This window comes from Entelurus aequoreus, linkage group LG16, assembly GCF_033978785.1.
Source record: "Entelurus aequoreus isolate RoL-2023_Sb linkage group LG16, RoL_Eaeq_v1.1, whole genome shotgun sequence".
Taxonomy (NCBI): domain Eukaryota; kingdom Metazoa; phylum Chordata; class Actinopteri; order Syngnathiformes; family Syngnathidae; genus Entelurus; species Entelurus aequoreus.
In genome coordinates this window covers 49,111,563-49,123,461 of record NC_084746.1, presented here as the reverse complement: position 1 = coordinate 49,123,461, position 11,899 = coordinate 49,111,563, and positions in this window count along the sequence as shown.

Here is an 11,899-nt window from a genome sequence, read left to right as displayed (position 1 = left end):
TCCAACTGTAAAGATCAATTCATTATGTTCTTATGTAGTCCAGCAGTCAAACTTTGTGGGCAAAAACTATAATAATAATAATAATAGATTTTATTTGTAAAAAGCACTTTACATTGAGTAAACAACCTCAAAGTGCTACAGTGTATTAAAAAATTATATAAAAATAAATTAAAAAATAAAAATAAAATAAAAAGATTATAAAAATAAATACAAATAAAAACTAAAACAGCCTAATAGCTAGAACTAGTATGCATATATCTAAAAAAAAAAAAAAAAAAGGCTTTTTTTTTTTTAAAAGAAGGGTTTTTAAGCCTTTTTTAAAAGCATTCACAGTCTGTGGTTCCCTCAGGTGGTCAGGGAGAGCGTTCCACAGACTGGGAGTGGCGGAGCAGAAAGCCCGGTCTCCCATTATTCGTACCTTTGTCCTCTGAGGTTGGAGGAGGTTAGCCTGTCCAGAGCGGAGGATTTGGGGGTGAATAGTTCTTTGAGGTAGAGGGGGGCATTTCCATAGAGGCACTGGTGGGTTAGTAGGGAGACTTTGTATTCAATCCTGAGTGGAACAAGAAGCCAGTGAAGGGATTTGAGAATTGGAGTGATATGGTCATATTTCCGCACTCTCATCAGGATCCTAGCAGCACTATTCTGTATGTATTGCAGCTTCTGGATGTTCTTGCTGGGGATCCCGACAAGAAGTTCGTTGCAGTAGTCTAGGCTGGAGGAGACAAAGGCGTGGACGAGCCTCTCGGCATCAGAGAGAGCGAGCGAGGGGCGGAGTTCAGCAATGTTCCTGAGTTAGTAGAAGGAGGTCTTGAACAGTTGTTTTATTTGAGCCTCAAAGGTCAAGTGAGGGTCCATTCTAACACCCAGATTAGTGACTGAGGATGAGAGGTGAATGTCGTGGTGATGCTGGTGATGGTGTATGACTGAGTCTGATGTGGGGTGCCGACTAGAATGGCTTCGGTTTTGGAGCTGTTCAGTTGAAGAAAATTGTGTTTCATCCACGCCTTGAATTGGACCAACATCTCAGGACAGAAAGCCTATAGATTTTGTCCAGGATCTCAGGACAAAAACCTACTGATTTTGACCAGCAACTCGGGACAATAAACCAGTGGATTTTGACTTGAGATATCGAAACAAAACCTCTACTGATTTTGACCAATATCTTGAGAAAATCACCCTGATGATTTTGATTAAGATTTCGACAAGGTTTTCAAGACAAAAACTTTTTTTTTAGATTTTTGACCGAGATTTCATAACAAGAAGAAAGCTGTAGGTGGGATCTGTGTATTAGCGGCTGGCTGCAGCAACACAACCAGGAGGACTTTGAGTCGGATAGCAGACGCGCTATCCGACGCTAGCCGCCGACCGCATCGATGATCGGGTGAAGTCCTTCGTCGCGCCGTCGATCGCTGGAACGCAGGTGAGCACGGGTGTTGATGAGCAGATGAGGGCTGGCGTAGGTGGAGCGCTAATGTTTTTATCATAGCTCTGACGAGGTCCCGTAGCTAAGTTAGCTTCAATGGTGTCGTTAGCAACAGCATTGCTAGGCTTCGACAGCATTAACCGTGTGGTTACAGGTCCAGTGTTTGGTTCAGTGTCTCCTGATAGTAGTATTGTTGATCTTCTGTCTATCCTTCCAGTCAGGGACTTATTTCTTTTGTTTCTATCTGCATTTAAGCACGATGCTATCACGTTAGCTCCGTAGCTAAAGTGCTTCACCGATGTATTGTCGTGGAGATAAAAGTCACTGTGAATGTCCATTTTGCGTTCTCGACTCTCATTTTCAAGACGATATAGCATCCGAGGTGGTTTAAAATACAAATCTGTGATCCACAATAGAAAAAGGAGAAAGTGTGGAATCCAATGAGCCCTTTTACCTAAGTTACGGTCAGAGCGGAAAAAGATACGTCCTGCACTGCACTCTAGTCCTTCACTCTCACGTTCCTCATCCACACATTTTTCATCCTCGCTCAAATTAATGGGGTAATCGTCGCTTTCTCGGTCCGAATCGCTCTCGCTGCTGGTGTAAACAATGGGGAAATGTGAGGAGCCTTTCAACCTGCGACGTCACACTACTTCCGGTACAGGCAAGGCTTTTTATCAGCGACCAAAAGTTGCGAACTTTATCGTCGATGTTCTCTACTAAATCCTTTCAGCAAAAATATGGCAATATCGCGAAATGATCAAGTATGACACATAGAATGGATCTGCTATCCCAGTTTAAATAAAAACATTTCATTTCAGTAGGCCTTTAATTGAGTTGGACCGAGAGCTTGGCACAACAAACCTATTGATTTAGAGCAATATTTAGAGAAAATTACTGTATTCATTTTGGATAAAGATTTTGGGACAAAAACCCCACTGATTTGATTGATGTAAATGAGATATCAGGACAAAAGCTATTTTGATATAGACCCAGGGGTCTCCAAGCTTTTTGACTGGGGCGCTGCATTGGGCTAAAAAATATGAACACACTTAGATTAATTATATCAGATCATAAATAAATAAATAAAAATATTTATATAAATATATATACACACACATATTATATGCTGTCAGAATTATTGTGATGATTGTTTGCTAATGGGTGAGGGCCGACATCCGGGCAACTGAGCTAAATACGGGTTCTTCGAGCCATAGCAACCAGACTGGCGTTGAAAACAAACCGTTGCCATTACTCTTTAACCTGTCGACCTACGCTGGTTAAACCCGTCATTCTGCCTCCAAAATGCCGAAAAACTGTGTTGTTTTTGGTTGTGCTAACCACAACTGGAAACAGGGAAAACAAAGGTTGTATTTTGTTCTGACAAAGCGCGATAAAAGCCCACAGAGACGAGACAAATGGCTCGCAGCTTTACACCGGGAAAACGAGGACGGTTCTCACTGGAGTCCCCCAAAGTCCCGGGTCGTGTGTTCGGATCACTTCGTTTCTGGTAAATATAAGGAACAAAAATCCACCTTCTTAACCACAACTTGGCTATACGTCCGTGCTAATGTTGTACTTGTTGAATGTGTACCTTATAACGTTCGACAGCTGAAGTTGTTGTCGTACAAAAATAACATGCGGTATATACTATATAGTCTATAGCTTAGCTAGCTATTTTCGAAAACCGGACAACGAGAGGATACCAAAGGCAGCGTTAAGATGGACACCACCGGGAAAACGTAAGCCAGGGCGGCCAAAGAACACCTGGCGAAGAACAGTTGAAGGGGAGCTGAAAGAGATGAAGCTTACATGGGGCGAGGCACAGAGACGAGCACAGCAGCGAGATGAATGGCGTCGAGTCGTCGAAGCCTTATTTCCCATCTGGGAAGAAGAGGATTAAGTTAAGTAAGTAATATACTATATAGTCTATAGCCTAGCTAGCTATTTTCGAAAACCGGTTTCGTTTAAATTTGCACTTAAAGGCCTACTGAAATGATTTTTTTTTATTTAAACGGGAATAGCAGATCCATTCTATGTGTCATACTTGATCATTTCGCGATATTGCCATATTTTTGCTGAAAGGATTTAGTAGAGAAAATCGACGATAAAGTTCGCAACTTTTGCTCGCTGATAAAAAAAAGCCTTGCCTGTACCGGAAGTAGCGTGACGTCACAGGAGCTAGTATTCCTCACAATTCCCCATTGTTTACAATGGAGCGAGAGAGATTCGGACCGAGAACGTGACGATTACCCCATTAATTTGAGCGAGGATGAAAGATTCGTAGATGAGGAACGTTATAGTGAAGGACTTGAGAGGCAGCGATGGACGTATCTTTTTTCGCTCTGACCGTAACTTAGGTACAAGCTGGCTCATTGGATTCCACACTCTCCTTTTTCTATTGTAGATCACAGATTTGTATTTTAAACCACCTGGGATACTATATCCTCTTGAAAATGAGAGTCGAGAACGCGAAATGGACATTCAGTGCCTTTTATCTCCACGACAATACATCGGCGAAATGCTTTAGCTACGAGCTAACGTGATAGCATCGTGCTTTAACTGCATATAGAAACAAAAGAAATAAACCCCTGACTAGAAGGATAGATAGAAAATCAACAATACTATTAAACCGTGGACATGTAAATACACGGTTAATGCTTTCCAGGCTGGCGAAGGTTAACAATGCTGTGCTAACGACGCCATTGAAGCTAACTTAGCAACCGGACTGCACAGAGCTATGCTAAAAACATTAGCTCTCCACCTACGCCAGCCAGCCCTCATTTGCTCATCAACACCCGTGCTCACCTGCGTTCCAGCGATCGGCAGAAGGACGAAGGACTTCACCCGATGCGTTTGGCGGCCCGGAGACGTAGGAAGTCAAGGTGAAGTCGGCGGCTAGCGCGGCTAGCGCTCCAACAAAGTCCTCCTGGTTGTGTTGCTGTAGTCCGCTGCTAATACACCGATCCCACCTACAACTGTCTTCTTTGCAGCCTTCATTGTTCATTAAAAAAATTGCAAAAGATGTCCAGAATACAGTGGAATTATGAAATGAAAACAGAGCTTTTTGTATAGGATTCTACGGGGTACCATAACTTCCGTTACTCGGACTTCGTCACGCGCATACGTCATCATACCGCGATGTTTCAGCCGGATATTTCCCGGGAATTTTAAAATGTCACTTTATAAGTTAACCCGGCCGTATTGGCATGTGTTGCAATGTTAAGATTTCATCATTGATATATAAACTATCAGACTGCGTGGTCGGTAGTAGTGGCTTTCAGTAGGCCTTTAACAGTTGGGTTTTTAAAAACCAATAAACCCTATAATTTTCATGTTGCCATTCAATACATGTAGCCCTCAAATCTCTCAATATTTTATACACTAACACTTGATCTTGTTGTTGATAACTTCCGCGTCTCTTTCTTAGTAGCGCGCTGGCTAAGCTAACTAGCAAGCTAAGCTAAGCCTGAGAAGCTTTAAAGTTCACTGAGACGAGTCTGACGCAAATAATACATTTTCGTTTTTTCACACGATATGCGAATAAGTAAAAATGCGTAAATGAAGGATTTAACGCCGACTTCCAAGCCACAACGCTCGTTAAATGCTTTTTCTGTCAATGCTGTGTTCGCTGTGAGCTGCTTTGTTTTCAACGAATTCCAGGTTGCTAGGGGATTGGTAGGCGGAAGTGACGTAGGTCCGCACTCACCCATTGAAGAGGGACGTTTTCCAAACATATACAAATACAGTACAACCTGTGATTGAGCACAATTTTCCAGGTTAATCACAGACCCGCACACACAAATACACACATAACAAGACTTTTTTGCCACACTTGATTGTGACAAATCGAGGATTAATAACATTATCAGGAAATGATCAGAGACACTTCCGTTTGCATTGATTACAGTAAGCTATCGCTAACAGACTGACACCGAACACCTAACTTCGTTATTAACAACGCCCCCACATACGACCCTAACGTCACTACAATATGGAGTATAAACAATAAAACATTGGATACCAGTAGGTGAAAGTTCGACTCCTACCTTGTTTATGTCTGTGACAACCTCCTCAAAGTTTTGGAATCTATCAGAAATATCAAGCAGCTAAAATGCTCCAAACATGGTCACGTGTGAAGACAGTGTTTTGCATATTACCCATCATGCTTTGTAGTGGATTGTAAATCAATGTCATTCTTTTAATGGAGTAGGGTGTTTAAACATTTTTTATGAGGTATACATAGTTCAGTGAGTAGGTTATGTGTTCTGCGCCACGTGTGTGTACACTTTCTGTGTTAGTTATGGTTTATTTGCACCGTGAGCAAGAAAGATTGTTTGCATAGGGGTAAATAAATTTATACTATGCTCTATTCCTGCAGGTAAGGTTATTCGCTATGGCTCCCCTATTCCCCCAATAGAATCTCGTAAGCAAGTTAGTGACGACTTTATTACTATTTCTATTATCTAAAATAGCGTTTTTCAACCTTTTTTGAGCCAAAGCACATTTTATGCGTTGAAAAAATCCGTAGGCACGCCACCAGCAGAAATCATTAAAAAACGAAACTCAGTTGACAGTAAAAGGTTGTTGTCGCAATTGTTGGATATGACTTTAAACCATAACCAAGCATGCATCACTATAGCTCTTGTCTCAAAGTAGGTGTACTGTCACCACCAGTCACATCACGCCCGGACTTATTTTGAATTGTTTGGTGTTTTCCTGCGTGTAGTGTTTTACTTCTTGTCTTGTGCTCCTATTTTGGTGGCTTTTTCTCTTTTTTTGGTATTTTCCTGTAGCAGTTTCATGTCTTCCTTTGAGCGATATATTCCCCCATCTACTTTGTTTTAGCAGTCAAGAATATTTCAGTAGTTTTTATCCCTCTTCGTGGGGACATTGTTGATTGTCACGTAATGTTTGGATGTACATTGTGGACGCCGTCTTTGCTCAGCAGTAAGTCTTTGCTGTCGTCCAGCATTCTGTTTTTGTTTACTTTGTAGCCAGTTCAGTTTTAGTTTCGTTCTGCATAGCCTTCCCTAAGCTTCAATGCCTTTTCTTAGGTGCACTCACATTTTGTTTATTTTTGGTTTAAGCATTAGACACAATTTTACCTGCACACTGCCTCCTGCTGTTTCCGACATCTACAAAGCAATTAGCACCGGCTGCCACCTACTTACTCACACAGACACTCAACAACAACACATAATTTGCAGACTACAATTACTGGTTTGCAAAAAATATTTTTCACCCAAATAGGTGAAATTAGACAATCTCCCACGGCACACCAGACTGTATCTCACGGCACAGTGGTTGAAAAACACTGATATAAGCAATGTGTTTTGGCAACAAATGAATACAAAGATTGAAAAAATATAATCATTTTGGGGGATATTTTTTGCATCATGACATGTTTTCAATGCCAATCTTTACATTTTTGTACACTCTTAGTCCTCCATAAACTGTTTCAGAACTATTAAATAGGAATAACAGCTTCAAAACGCCTTTTAGGGGCCTTTTTTTAGCTTTAGCGGTGCTATACTATCAATGGCGTTGCACAGGGCATCGTTAAAGTTGTTAGTGAGGTTATCGATAGAGCCCACATCATTTGGGAATGGTACCATTACTGAAGGCCGTAGGCCAGCAAAAGTCGTAGTTGTGACAGCATTAATGTGGCGGCTGCTATAACAGTGGTTATATAGTAGCTTATTGACAATGAGTTAGAACTTCAAATTTTCTATCGTATTATCGTCGCGATGCGTGGGTTCAAGTATTATTTGTGTAAGACCACAGCTATCAATTATAGTCTGGAGTGCCACACACGGAGGGTATGACGGAGTATTCATATGGATAAAATTCCCCATTATAATTATATTATCTGCGTGCACCACTAGATTGGCAACAAACTCAAAATTTGCGGATAAAATCCGAATAGGGCTCAGGGCGGTAATAGATAACAGCCAGATGGAGAGGTAGTAAAAACGACACCTGGAAAGAAGTGTAATACCCAGAAGCGAGATCCCCACATCTGCGGTCCCTTCCAAGGTTTCTCGTTGTTCCCATTGAGTTTTTTCTTGCCCTGATGCGGGATCTGCAGCCCTTTGAGACACTTGTGATTAAGTAAACTTTGATTGATTAAATGAAAATGATTTCACTTGCTTTGTAAAGACAATCATGATCCAACCTGTAAAGAATAACAATGACTTAATGCATATTAATAAATAAAACATTGAGTAAATAACATGAAGATATCCTAAAAACCTCTTGTTGCTGAAACCTGCAGCATATATAGATTTTTTTTTAATGTAACAAAGTTGACCAGAGTGCTTGACAAATTAGGTAAATGGTCCAAAAGTAATAAAAGTAGTTGACTATATTATGTTTAAAATTAATCTGCTGATAGCAACACATTGGCCTACTCAAAATACATGTAAAAAAAACAACTTTTGCTTCATTATTTCATATCTTTACACTTTTTAAAACTTGATTTAGATCCTCTTGGTCCTCCTGTCTTCTTCGACAGTGTTTTACCTGCAAGCCAAAGTGCTTCCGGGTAAACTTGTTGTACAGACACCCATCCCTCCACATCAAAATCACCGCCATTAATTTGAAATCGTAAAAAAGAGAAGCGAAACCTTAAAACAGAAAAGCGAATGTGAAAAAGGAAAAGTTGAAAAAAAATAAAAACCTGTGAAACACACAAAAACAATAACAGTGTACAAAAAATATGAAGATTGACATTGAAAACATGTCATGATACAAAAAAATATCAACCAAAAATATTGTTTGTATTTATTTTTTGCCGAAACTTGACGCCAATACAACATTTCCTACAATGTCAAACTTTTTCCGATACCAAATCTTACTGGCGGTGTTTTGGCTCCATAATTGACTACCAACAGTAATTGTCCGCAAGATGGCGGCGTGTGTAAAATGACAAAACTGCAATGTTATTTAAATTTAACTTGGGGCATCCTGGAGGCCAACCTTTACATTTAACTTTTACAACAACACTGCCATGCCACACATGGCCCCCGGGCCAGAGTTTAGACCAGTGTTTTTCAACCACTGTGCCGCGGCTCACTAGTGTGCTGTGATATCAGTCTGGTGTGCCATGGGAGATTATCTAATTTCACATATTTGGGTTAAACATTTTTTTTTCAAACCAGTAATTATATAGTCTGCAAATTATGTGTTGTTGTTGTTGTTGAGTGTCGGTGCTGTCTAGAGCTAGGCAGAGTAACCGTGTAATACTCTTCCATATCAGTAGGTGGCAGCCGGTAGCTAATTGCTTTGTAAATGCAGGTAAAAGGTGTCTTATGCTTAAACCAAAAATAAACAGAAGGTGAGTGCCCTTAAGAAAAGGCATTGAAGCTTAGGGAAGGCTATGCAGAACGAAACTAAAACTGAACTGGCTACAAAGTAAACAAAAACGGAATGCTGGATGACAGCAAAAACTTACTGTGGAGCATAGGCGGCGTCCACAATGTACATCCGAACATGACACGACAATCAACAATGTCACCACAAAGAAGGATAAAAACAATTTAAATATTTTTGATTGCTAAAACAAAGTAGATGCCGGAAATATCGCTCAAAGGAAGACATGAAATTGCTACAGGAAAATACAAAAAAAAGAGAAAAAGCCACCAAAATAGGAGCGCAAGACAAGAACTAAAACACTACACACAGGAAAACAGCAAAAAACTCAGAATAAGTCATGGCGTGATGTGACAGGTGGTGACAGTACACCTACTTTGAGACAAGAGCTATAGTGATGCATGCTTGGTTATGGTTCAAAGTCATATCCAACAATTGCGACAACGACTTTTAACTGTCGACTGAGTTTATGATTTCTGCTGGTGGTGTGCCTCCGGAGTTTTTCAACGCAAAAAATGTGGCTTGGCTCAAAAAAGGTTGAAAAACACTAGTTTAGACACCACTGATCTAGACCAATATCCTGAGAAAAATGACCCTGCTAGTCCAACTTAAAATGCTTGTGTGAATTTGTGTGTCAAATTTCTAAATTTTTCAGTTGACCCGTCAAACTTCCTCCAACTTTCTGGGCAAGAACCACACACACGTTTGCACACACACGCACACACGCACGCACACACGCACACGCACACACACACACGCGATTCATGAGGTAACTGGAGTCAAAGGTCAGATTAGTCCGTGATATTCAATCTTTCAGGGATTATTCTAGTCTGCGGGAGCAAGAACACCGTTGAGTTTGACTAAAAACTTACTGCCAGGATTCCTGAGGTCATAACATATCATGCACTTTGTACGTTTAGGTTTTTTTTGGCAGAGGAACAAGACCACTACTGCTTTTACAAACTGCACGTATTCATGGTTTTACATGTGTCCACTGTGTAGGATGCAGCTGAGGTCAAAGGTGAAAACCGTACGTTTTCTGATCACACGTCACACTTGCATTTATTTAATGTTTCTGTCACAGCTAGAAGCCTATTGATTTTGACACAGACATCTTGCTCACACGCGCGAGGTAACTGGGGGTCGAATTAGAGCAGGAGATGCTAAACTCTGAGATTATTGTTCTGTCAGGGCAAGAAGTCTGCTGATTTTGAGTAAGATTTCTATTGATTTTGGAAATACATTGGCGCCAAAATCTCTGAGGTCAAAGGTTACATTGTTTGTTTTTTTTTTTGTTTTCTTTTGTTTGCTCCATGCTTTTTTAACCTGTAAAGCACTTTGGTTCAATCTAAAAAGTTGTTGAAAATGTGCTATATAAATAAAGTTGACTTGACTTGACATTGTTTGTTTTCTTTCAAATTTACCAAATACAAATAATACAATCGGCTCTACGTCAGTGCAAGAACACTATGGATATCGAATCCCATCCAACCCAAAAATGGCCGACACTGCAGGTTCAAAGGTCACATCAGATGAGTATGTTTTTTTTTTGTTTTTTTTTGCTTGTACCAGATGATCTTTTTCAAACTGTGCCAAAGCAAGAACCGCATTGGTTTTTAACGACCCAGGTAAAAGCATGCTTTTAAAACATGTTATCAGACTTTGAGGTGGTTTTGATGACGACAGCGGCGAGAGGCGGTGCCTGAGTGTGTGTGTGTGTGTGTGTGTGTGTGGGGGGTGGGGGGGGGCAAAGATGGGGGTGTTTATTTAAGTTTTACGTCTTCTGACTGAGACAGACTGCAGAGGATAACGAGAAACAGATCTTTGGCTAAGAGGAAAGGAGGGGACTCATAAAAAGGGAGGTGGGGGATGAAGGAAGGGGGCGTGAAGGTGGAATGACAGCCAAAAAAGGGTGATGCGTTCAGGGACCACAGGAAATACCTTAAAGCAGTGGTCCTCAACCTTTTTTGTAGCTGTGGACCGGTCAACCCTTGAAAATTTGTCCAACGGACCTGGGGGGGGGGTGTAAATTTTTATTTATTGTATTTTATTTATTTTTTTTGTCATTAAAAAATACAATCATGTGTGTTTACAGACTGTATCCCTGCAGACCGTATTGATCTATATCAGTGGTTCTTAACCTTGTTGGAGGTACCGAACCCCACCAGTTTCATATGCGCATTTACCGAACCCTTCTTTAGTGAAAAATAGAATGTTTTATTTTATTTTTTTCAAATTGAAGACAAAGTTATATGTTGTTGTTTTTTACCAGTGCACAAAATGAACCGTGCATGAACATCACCTTGTTCAAAGAACAAAACCAACACAATGCATGAACTCACAACAAATGACACAAATTAGAGGGAACATTGTTTGGGGGTATCCATAATACTTAGACTTAGACTTCCTTTTTTATTGTCATTTAAATTTTAACTTTACAGTACAGATACGCCGATAGGGAGACGTTTTTATTTACACGATTGATTGATTGATTGATTCAAGGAAACTTTTATTAGTAGATTGCGCAGTACAGTACATATTCCGTTCAATTGACCACTAAATGGTAACACCCGAATACGTTTTTCAACTTGTTTAATTAAGTCGGGGTCCACGTTAATCAATTCATGAGTCTGGTGTGTCTTGACCGCTGCGGCGGAGGCTCTGCCGAACCCCTAAGGTTCGATCGAACCCAGGTTAAGAACCACTGATATATATTGATATATAATGTAGGAACCAGAAATATTAATAACAGAAAGAAACAACCCTTTTGTGTGAATGAGTGTAAATCTATTTAATAATACCACCTTAACATTTGACAACCAAACAATTACACAAGGCGACTCGGTAAAGAATCTGGGTATTATCTTCGACCCAACTCTCTCGTTTGAGTCACACATTAAGAGTGTTACTAAAACGGCCTTCTTTCATCTCCGTAATATCGCTAGAATTCGTTCCATTTTGTCCACAAGCGACGCTGAGATCATTATCCATGCGTTCGTTACATCTTGTCTCGATTACTGTAACGTTTTATTTTCGGGCCTCCCTATGTCTAGCATTAAAAGATTACAGTTGGTACAAAATGCGGCTGCTAGACTTTTGACA